Raw genomic sequence first — 9940 nt, forward strand, 5'->3', positions numbered from 1 at the left:
TTTTTTTTTTTTTTTTTTGGTACCGGGGATTGAACTCGGGTCCTTGTGCTTGCAAGGCAGGCCACCGAACCACTGAGCTAAATCCCCAGCCCAAGACATCTTAATTCTTTTTATGTTCCTTTTTCTTCCCCTCTCTCTGCCCTCCATTCATTCCTTGGTCCTCTACACATTTGCAAAAGACCTACCTTCTTGTTTCCTATTATCTGTTTCTTATTTTGCTCTTTAATTTATTTATATGAGCGATGATGTGATATTCAAGCATGGTGTCAGATTTATTTATTTTAAAATTATGATCTCAAGGTGCATCTATTCCTACTAATGACTCAAGTTTATCCTGCATTATAACAAAGAAGTACTCTGTTGTGTATAAATACCACCTTTTCTTGATCTATTCATCCATTAATGGATATATAGGCTGCTTCCAAGATTTAGTTATAAAGAGTTGTGCTGCTATAAATGAGTATGCATATATCATTTTAGTATGATGTCTTATCTATTTTTTTTTTTTTTTGGTACCCAGCAGGGATCGAACTCGGGTCCTTGCGCTTGCAAGGCAAGGCGGTGGAACCACTGAGCTAAATCCCTGGTTCTCTTATCTATTTTTTGGAAAATACCTAGGTTGAATGGAGTTTCTACTTTTAGTTTTTAGTTTTGTTTTTGGTTTTTTTTTTTTGGTACCAGGGATCAAACTCAAGTTCTTGCGCTTACAAGGCAGATGGCGGAAACACTGAGCTAAATCCCTGGCCCTATTTTTAGTTTTTTGAGGAATCGGTATGCTAATTTTTATAGTAGTTGTACTACATTATTTACATTTCTACCAACAATGTGGAAATGTTCTTTTTTCTCCTGGACCTTAGCCAAAATTTGTTATTATTTTATTTCTTTATGATAGCCATTCTTTCTGTAGTAAAATCGAATTTCAGTGTTGTTTTAATTTGCATTTTTCTAATGGTCAGTGTTTTAGTTACTTTTTTTATTGTTGAGACAAACTACCTGACACCCAAAGTTAAAGGAGTAAAGGTTTATTTAGCTCACAGTTTGGAGAGGTTGCAGTCCATAATTGTCTGGCTCCAAAGCAGGATGGCATGACAGACAGGCATCACATAGGAGAAACAGTTCATGGTGGGCAGAAGGTAGCAAAGCAAATAAGGGACAAGGCAAGCCTATTTTTGTCCCCTGTATTGTATACAGGCTACTGGGATTAGAGCAATGTCAAAACAACCAGTGGACTGATTTAGTAATCATCTACTCTTAATCCTAGTTTGCTTAATCCTATCATTGCACCTTGAATCAATCACACACACTAGATTCAGCCAGTTCTGAAAAAGCCTCACCTATGACTGCATGAGGCTTTGGGGAGACATCTAGATAAAAACCATAACAGGTATCTTGAACATTTCTTCATGTATTAACTGGCCAGTTGTATTTCTTCTTCTGAGAAGTGTCTATTCATTTCAGTTGCTCTTTTTTTTTTTTTTTTTGTACTGGGGATTGAACTCAGGTCCTTGCACTCGTGAGCCAGGCGGTGGAACCACTGAACTAAACTTCTGGTTCACAGTTGCTCATTTTTTGATGAAGTATTTTATTTTGGGGGTTCTAATTTTTTTTTTTTTAGTTTGCTAAAAATTCTAGATATTAGTCCTCTGAGGACTGGCTAGCAAAACATTTTTTCCCATTCTGTAGGTTGTGTCTTCAACCCTGTCAGTTGTTTCTTTTGCTGTGCTATGCAGAAGCTTTTTAATTTGATATATTCCTATCTTCTGACTCTTGATGTTACTTCATGTTCAACTGGGGCTCTGTTTATTTTATTTTTTGGTATTGGGGATTAAACTCGGGTCCTTGTGCTTGCAAGGCAGGCAGTGGAACCACTGAGCTAAATCTCTGGCCCTGGGGTTTTGTTTAGAAAGACCTTGCCTATACTTATGCCTTCAAGAGTTTTACCTACTTTATCTTCTATTAGATTTAGTGTTTCAATTTTAGATCTTTACTTTTAGTTTAGTATGTAGTGAGAGATGTTGGTCAAGCTTCATTCATCTGTGTGTGTGTAGCCAGCTTGGCCAGTACCATTTGTTAAAGAGGCTATCTTTCCCCAGGTTATGTTTTTGGCCCCGTTATCAAAGTTTAGATGGATGAATGTGCCTGGGGTTGTGTCTTAGTTACTTTTCTCCTTGCTGAGACAAAGTACTCAACACTTAAAGTTAAAGGAGGAAAGGTTTATTTAGCGCACAGTTTGCAGAGGTTTCAGTCCATAATCGGCTGGCTCCAAGGAAGGGTGGCATGGCAAAGGGGCCACACAGAGCATGTAGAAGGCGCCAGAAGCAAGCTACAAAAGCAACAAGCAACAACCCTTTTTCTGTCCCTTCTATCTTGAATCCTATCCAGGGTGGGGCACCCTTAATCTTACCCAGAACTAAGCCAAACTAATCAGTGCACTAGTGTAATAGTCACACACATTTCATCCCAGCATCACATACTCTAGGTCCAGCCACCTCTGAAAAAGCCCTACCTATGACTGAATGAAGCTTGGTGGTGGTGGGGAGCTTCTAGACAGAAGCTGTAACAGGTTGTTTCTGTATCTTCTATTCTGTTCCATTTATCCATATTTCTTTTTTGTGTTGGTACCATGGTGTTTTTATCTCTGTAACTTTGTATTATTACTTGAAGTCTGGGGTTGTGATGCCTTCTGCTTTGCTTTTGTTGCCCAGGATTGCTTTTTCTACTCTGTGTCTCTTCTGGTTCCAAATGAATTTTAGGATTTTCTCTGGTTCTGCAACGAATATTGGTATTTTGATTGGGATTCCATTAAATCTATGTATCAGGTTTTTGGGACTTATGGGCATTTTGATAATATTGGTTATGCATACCCAGGAACAGAGGCCATCTTCCCATTTTGTAATATTCTCTGCAATCTCCTTTTTTGGAGAACTGTACTTTTTATTATGGAGCCCTTTCACTACCTTTGTTGGGTTAATTCCAAACAATTTAATTTCTCTTGAAGCTTTTATTTTTTTTGGTACCAGGATCGAACTTGAGACCTTGTGCTTGCAAGGTAGGCAGTGGAACTACTGAGCTAAATCCCCAGCACTTGAAGCTATTATGATTGATATTGTTTTTCCACTTTTTTCTTGGTGGGTTCATTATGGACATACAGGGATAGTATTGATTTTTTTTCTTAAGCAGCTTTTATCACACTCAAGGTATTAAGACAAGTACAAAATAACCTTGTAATTAGGATACTGTATCAGTAAAAAAAAAAAGAAACTACTACAGTATGAAGAGATATACAAATGACTAAAATATACAAGCTGTGACAGGATTAACAACTTGAAATGGGGATGTTGTTTTTTTCTTTTAGAAATGCTAAACTTTCCCAACTAAATACAGCACTCTAAATATGCATAACCAAGAAAGTATTAAAGAAAAGCGGTCTTAACATGGCTAGTAGCACAACAGATTCCATTGCTTCTGTTTAACAGCCTTTGCCAACACATGCTTACTCCCTTTCCTAGCTTGAAGGACAACTTCCTCTAAGAAAACTAGTGCAGCATAACCCTTGAATAATTTCATTTCATTTCATTTCATTTATTTATTTTTGAGACAGGGTCTCACTATGTAGTTGAGACTGACCTGGAACTCACAATGTAGCCCAGGCTGGTCTCAAACTCACAGCGATCATCCTGCCTCAGCCTCCCAAGTGTTGGGATTATAGTGTCTGCTACCACACCTGGCAATTTCATTTATTTTTAAAGTTACAATTTAAATAGAAATGAACACCTTATCAATCTAGATATAATAATGACAACCATTCTTCACATGCACTCTTAGAATAAATCCGCTTGGGTGGCAGGATAAGTTACCTTATGGACCCTCCTACAGCCACTTCTGTGATGTGTCCTTGCTACCCTTATCCCCCACCCCCATGCTGACATTCACCTTTCCCACCCCCAAAAGTGCAGTTCATGGTAGCCTTCCTAGGAAATGGTTTTGATGAGTGTTTCAGCATACATGCTTTCTTAAAAGCCCACTCTGAACACCAGAGGTGATGAATATGAATTGTGTTCTTGGAATTGTTAAGCCTTCACGAGGTCAAAAAGGTGTGCTCTGAACACCTGAGTTTTATTGTATGTAGGGTTTTTGTTTTGTTTTGTTTTGTGATACCAAGGATGAAACTCAAGACCTTGCGCTTGTGAGGCAGGCACGTTGAGCTAAATCCCCGGCTGTATGTAGGTTTTTAAACTACTTTACTGCCCTGGGATATAATGGAGAAAACATCTCAATTTCCCGGAACTGAGGGCAGGAGAAGGGAGAGACTCAAGTTATAGCCTCCAGTTTGGCTAAGCTTCCAGCCCAATTCTTGGCTTGGGTTCTTTCACAGAACTAGCTATTGCTTCCACAACCCTCTTACAGGGAATGTTCCCCAAAGGCTGTGACCCTGTTCACAGTTCACCTGCGATAACTCTGCTCTGAAAAACAAACCAGCCCAACAGCTCTTGCTGGAAGGAATCTCTTCAGCCCTCTAGGTCACGGAAACTTCATTAGTGCAGTTTAGAGTAAATGTGTAAGATTTGACATATGTTAAATGATAATGTTCTCCAGTTTTGCGTAGAAATATTCTTTTGCACACGGGCCATAGATCAATGGATCAGCCAATCTGCACCATTTTTACGTCAGCAATTATCCCTTCTCTTCCTTTCCAACACTGAAGCAAGAGCTGCTTCATCTGGGTCTCCAGGGCCTGGCCCTCGGGGAGGTGTGTGTGTGTGTGTGTGTGTGTGTGCTGCTTTGGCTCTTACCCCTGCCACCGCCACCGCTGTTGCTGAGACCTCGATTGTTGTTGGCTTTGTCACTTGTTTTATTCTCTGCCCCTTCGTTCTTCTCACATTCGGGGGAGGAGCACTCACTCCATGGGCCCAACACCGGGAACATCATCCCAAACTCTGACAGGGACACGGGGCTGGGCAGGTCCAGGCTGCCGGGCCTTGTGACTGCAGGAAGCTGGTCTGGCATTTCCGATGGGCTTGTTAGTCCTGACCTGAAGCTAGACACAGACTGACTTTCTGAGCCATCTTCAGACACAAAGTTGCTACAGCTGTGGTCTTCAAAAGCCTCTGAGGCCACAGAAACTGTGTCCGGCTCAGGTCTGCCTCTGGACAGGTCCTCCACAGACGTGCTGCTGCTCTCGGCTCCCATGCCACAGCCCCGAGACCCCATGGCACTGGAGCACTGCCCTCGTGGATCTCATCTGAGATCCGCTCCAGGGTCTTCAGGGCTGTCTTGTACTCTCCTTTGGCCAGGGTCAGTGTGGCCTGCAGGTCATCGACTGTCTTCTTCAGTTGCTCAAGCTGTATGTAGTACTTTACCTTGGGTTCAAAATAAGGTTTGGACTTGCTGATGGCCCTCTTGAGTTTCTTCTCCAGCTGTTGCATGTGGCCTACGGCAGAACTGTGCCTGGCTGTACCTCCTTATGCACCTGTTCACTCTTCGCCTTGGTCTGCTCTGCTTCCATGACCCCTGCGTGGCGTGGTTCAGGATCTCCTGCCAGGCCGAGTGGAACTGCTGCTTGTTGTCCTCCAGGAGCCTCTGCTCAGCCAGGGAGATGGTCTCCTTGTGGGCACTCAGCACCTCCGTGGCCCTCTGGAAGTCCTGTGTGGCTTTCTGAGCTTCCAGCTGAGCATGCCTGGGCCACCTTCCATGCCTCCCAGTGAGGCTTCGAGTCTTTCACAGCTTTGCCGATTTTCTTCTCCAGTTCACCCAGTTTCACTGTCACCTCAACCAGAACAGAATGGAGCTTCTGACGAGCATCCTCAAGTTCAGTTTCCCGTCTGTTGATATCATCAGTGGATTGGTTTAACTTCTCTAGTTCACCCTGTATTCAGGGGTCCACCTCTTCCTCTTTTTCCAGCTCCAACTCCATCCTCTCTTCCTCCTGTTCTTACTCCTCTTCCTCCGTGTCCCGGGCTGGGCTGGTGGTAGGAACCTAGCCGGCTCCTCTGCGCGGCTCTGGCTCTGCTTCAGGGCCAAGTCCATGTGGGCAGCCCGAACGCCAGCTGGCGGCCAGCTCCAGGGCCTGGAGAGGTTGCGGCCCGCACAGGCTTGATCCATCGGAGGCGCCGCTCCTGCTCCTGCTCCTGCTCCTGCTCCTGTTGCGGATCGCTTGGCTGAGCAGTATTGATTGTGTGTGTGTGTGTGTGTGTGTGTGTGTGTGTTTTGAGTTTTTTTGTTGTTGATTTTGTATCCTGCTATTCTGATGAATTTATTTATTAGTTCTAGGAGTTTTTGGTGATGTTTTTGTGTGTCTTCTATTATTATAGATAGCTAAATTAGGTACAAATATTATAGGCAATCACACAGGAATAGGCCTTGGAGGGATGTGGTGCAGAAGATGAGAACATATCAAAACTGGCTAAAGGCACATCTGAAGATTAGAGTCACAATGGCCAGATTTACATACCTCCCTAAGGGATAAATGGAAGATTGAGATTATTCGTTACCACCCTTTTGATTTTTTGTTTTGTTTTGTTTTTTGAGACAGGGTCTCACTATGTAGTTGAGACTGACCTGGAACTCACTATGTAGCCCAGGCTGGTCTCGAACTCACAGTGATCCTCCTGCCTCAGCCTCCTGAGTGCTGGGATCACAGGCGTGCACCACCACACCCCGCTGTACCACCCTTTTGAGATTTCCTGTGGGAGACCACCTCATTGATTATGCCCAAAGAAGGCTGTAGGCAGTGCAAGCTGTAAAGAGTTAACCCTGCAATTAGCTTGTTTATAGAAGTGAGTCTGAACTAAGCCTACCAGCTGAAGTCAGAGTGACTTTTACCCAAACTTCATTCCCAGAGTTCTTTACTAAAAAGACAAGGTTAGTTATTAAACAGAACTTTTATTTTGTCTGTTTTGTTTCTAATTCAAGAATTCTTTGTCTCTTCCTTTATAAACCTTGCCTGCATCAGCAACATATCCATGGCAACTACACATAGTCCTTTCCATAGCCCCTTTACCTCTTTCTAATTATGATGTTACCAATGGGTGTTCTGGGCCTTTGCTTGTTCAGTGTTGCTTGTATGAGCATTGATCGTCTAGGTCCCCATTTCTCTCTCTAATTCTGAGTTTTTCTTTTAACCTTGCTTCAATTGTAACACTGAGCTGGAGATCAGAACCTGCCATGGGGGTCTTGGATAACTTCCCATATAAATGAAACATCATCTCATTAAGGTTAGGCCTTCCTTTCCCACCCATTAAGACTGAGGCTAAGAGCCAAGCATAGTGAGGAGGCTGAGGCAGGAGGATCGCTGTGAATTCGAGACCAGCCTGGGCTATATAGTGAGTTCCAGGTCAGTCTCAACTACATAGTGAGACCCTGTCTCAAAAAACCCAAAAAAATGGGCCGGGGATTTAGCTCAGTGGTCCCGCCGCCTGCCTTGCAAGCGCAAGGACCCGAGTTCCATCCCTGATAGCAAAAAAAAAAAAAAAAAAAAAAAAAAAAAAAGACTAAGATTACTAACATTAAGACTAAAGACAAGACTAAGACTGTAGATTATCAACCAAGGTCAATAATGTCACCCATATGCCCTTGCTAGTACTGGATCAATAAAGTGGCTGTACTTGTAATCTTATTGGTTGATTATAGTGTTGACCCACATTGTACCCACCTCATGATTTTACACTACAAAAATTTCTCAGAGAGAACTGGGGATTTAGCTCAGCAGTGCTGGCACCTGCATGGAAAGTATAAGGTCCAGAGTTCGATCCCCAGTACTTGGGAAAACAAAAACAAAAACTTTCTCAGAGAAGTGGGTTCACTGGCAACCCTTTTGGTATCCATCCCTCCTCTCTCTCAAGAGCTATTCTTATTCCCCATTCCTATTCCCCAGTGATTTTTCCTACTCTTAACTTTTGCTCTTCCTTAGAATTCATTTTTCAACTTCTGGTAACATAAACTCAGCATGTAGCATATTGGGAGTTACATGGTTTCCCCCTCTATCAGTATTTAAAAGATCATGGCATCTACAAATAAAGATAGTTTGCCTTATTTCCTGTACATATCCCTTTTGTTTCTCTTGGTTGATTGCGCTGGTTAAAGTTTTGAGTATTATAGTGAACAGGAGTGGTGATAGTGGACATCCTTGTCTTGTTCCTGCTTTTAGAGGAAAAGCTTACATTTTTTCCCCATTTAATATGATGTTGGCAGATTCATCATAAATGGTCCTCAATACCTATTTTCTTCAGAGTTTTTTTTTTTAAATCATGAATTGATGATGGATTTTCTTAAAGACTGTTTCTGTGTCTATTGAGATGATCGTGTGATTTTTGTTTTTGTGTTATATTGCAGGTATTGATTTGTGTATATTGAACCATTCTTGCATCCTTGGATGAAGCCTACTTGGTCATGATATATGATCTTTTTGATGATTCAGTGCATTCATTCTGTTTGCCAGTATCTTGTCAAGAATCTGACCTGTAGTTTTATTTTTCAGTTTAGTCTTTGTCTGGTTTTAAAATTCAGATAATGCTAATGCTGGTCATGGTGACACACACCTTTAATCCCAGCACTTGGGAGGTTGAGGCAGGAGGATCGTTGTGAGTTCGAGACCAGCCTGGGCTACATAGTTAGTTCCAGGTCGATCTCAACTACATAGTGAGAGCCTGTCTCAAAAAACCAACAACAATAAAAATAATCAAGATAATGCTAGTGTCTAAGAATGAGTTTGGCAATAGCTTTTCTTTTCAATTTAAGAGTTTGAGAAGTATTGGTGTTAGATCTTCCCTTGTAAAAATCAGTGTCAATCATTGAGTCCTGAACTTTTCTTAGCAGGTAGGTTTTGTTTAATTTATTTATTTAGTTTTGGTACCAGGGATCAAACTCAGGACCTTGAGCTTGCAAGGCAGGTAGTGGTACCACTAAGCTAAATCCCTGGCTCTGTTTCGTTTTATTTATTTATTTATTTTTTGTACCAGGGATTGAACTTGGATCCTTGTGCTTGTGAAGTAGGAGCTGGAACCACTGAGCTAAATCCCTGGCTCTATTTTATTTTAAATTACCACTTCAACTTTGTTACCTGTTAATGGATTATTTGGTGTTTCTACATCTTTTTATTTATGTTTAGAAATTTATATGTATCTAGGAATCTATCCATTTCTTCTAGATTCTCCAATTTACTGGAGTACAGCTTTTTGAAGTAGTTACTAATAATTTTGATTTTAGTGCTGTTCATTGTGATTTTGTTTGCTTGAGACAGGGTCTTGTTTCTTGCTATATAGCTCTGGCTAGCTTCAAACTCACTACAAAGCAAAGATTGGTCCCAAACTCTGAGATCTCCCTGCTTCAGCTTCCTGTGTGCTGGGATCACAGGTGTGTGCCACTATCCCTTTTCCTTTTTTTTTTTTTTTTTTTTTTTTGTGCCAGGGATCGAACTCTGGCCGTGTGCTTCTGAGGCAGGCGCTGGAACCACTGAGCTAAATCTCCAGCCCTTCCATTTCTAATTGTATGGATATGGATCTTTTCTTTCTTGTTTTTGCTAGGATTGGCTTAGGACTTGTCTGTTTTATTGTTTTGAAAGAACAGCTTTTCAATTCCTTGATTTTTGTAATTTTTTAGTCTTGATTTAATTAATTTCTGCTCTAATCTTTATAATTTCCTTCCTTGTAATAGATTTTTTTATTGAGTTTATTGGTACAATCTAGGTATACAATACAATTACATTCATCATTGGGATTCTGTACCTTTACATAATAGGTCTTGATTCTCATTTTTTCTCCTTGTCCCTGCCCTCCCTTCACCCCCTCCTCCCCTCCCCATTTACAAACACTTTATTTCCATTTTTTCAGTTTCTCATATTTTTTTCCTCTCCCTTATTACCTTTCCCCCACCCTTCCCACTTTCCCTACACCTTTAGCCCTTTACTTCCTATTTCACATTAGTAATTATCTCATTAGGATCC

The 9940-nt window shown here is 41.4% G+C and overlaps 1 protein-coding gene and 1 pseudogene across 1 annotated transcript in view; one reads left to right on the forward strand and one right to left on the reverse strand.

Annotated features, from left to right (window-relative positions):
* The window catches only part of LOC117286365, a 38216-nt gene that overhangs the window by 20428 nt on the left and 7848 nt on the right, over positions 1-9940 (forward strand). The gene's annotated exons all lie outside the window — the stretch shown is intronic.
* On the reverse strand, positions 3703-6553 carry LOC104853772 (annotated as a pseudogene).

Source organism: Fukomys damarensis, unplaced genomic scaffold (assembly GCF_012274545.1).
Source record: "Fukomys damarensis isolate Sample0158 unplaced genomic scaffold, DMR_v1.0_HiC HiC_scaffold_16, whole genome shotgun sequence".
NCBI classification, from domain to species: domain Eukaryota; kingdom Metazoa; phylum Chordata; class Mammalia; order Rodentia; family Bathyergidae; genus Fukomys; species Fukomys damarensis.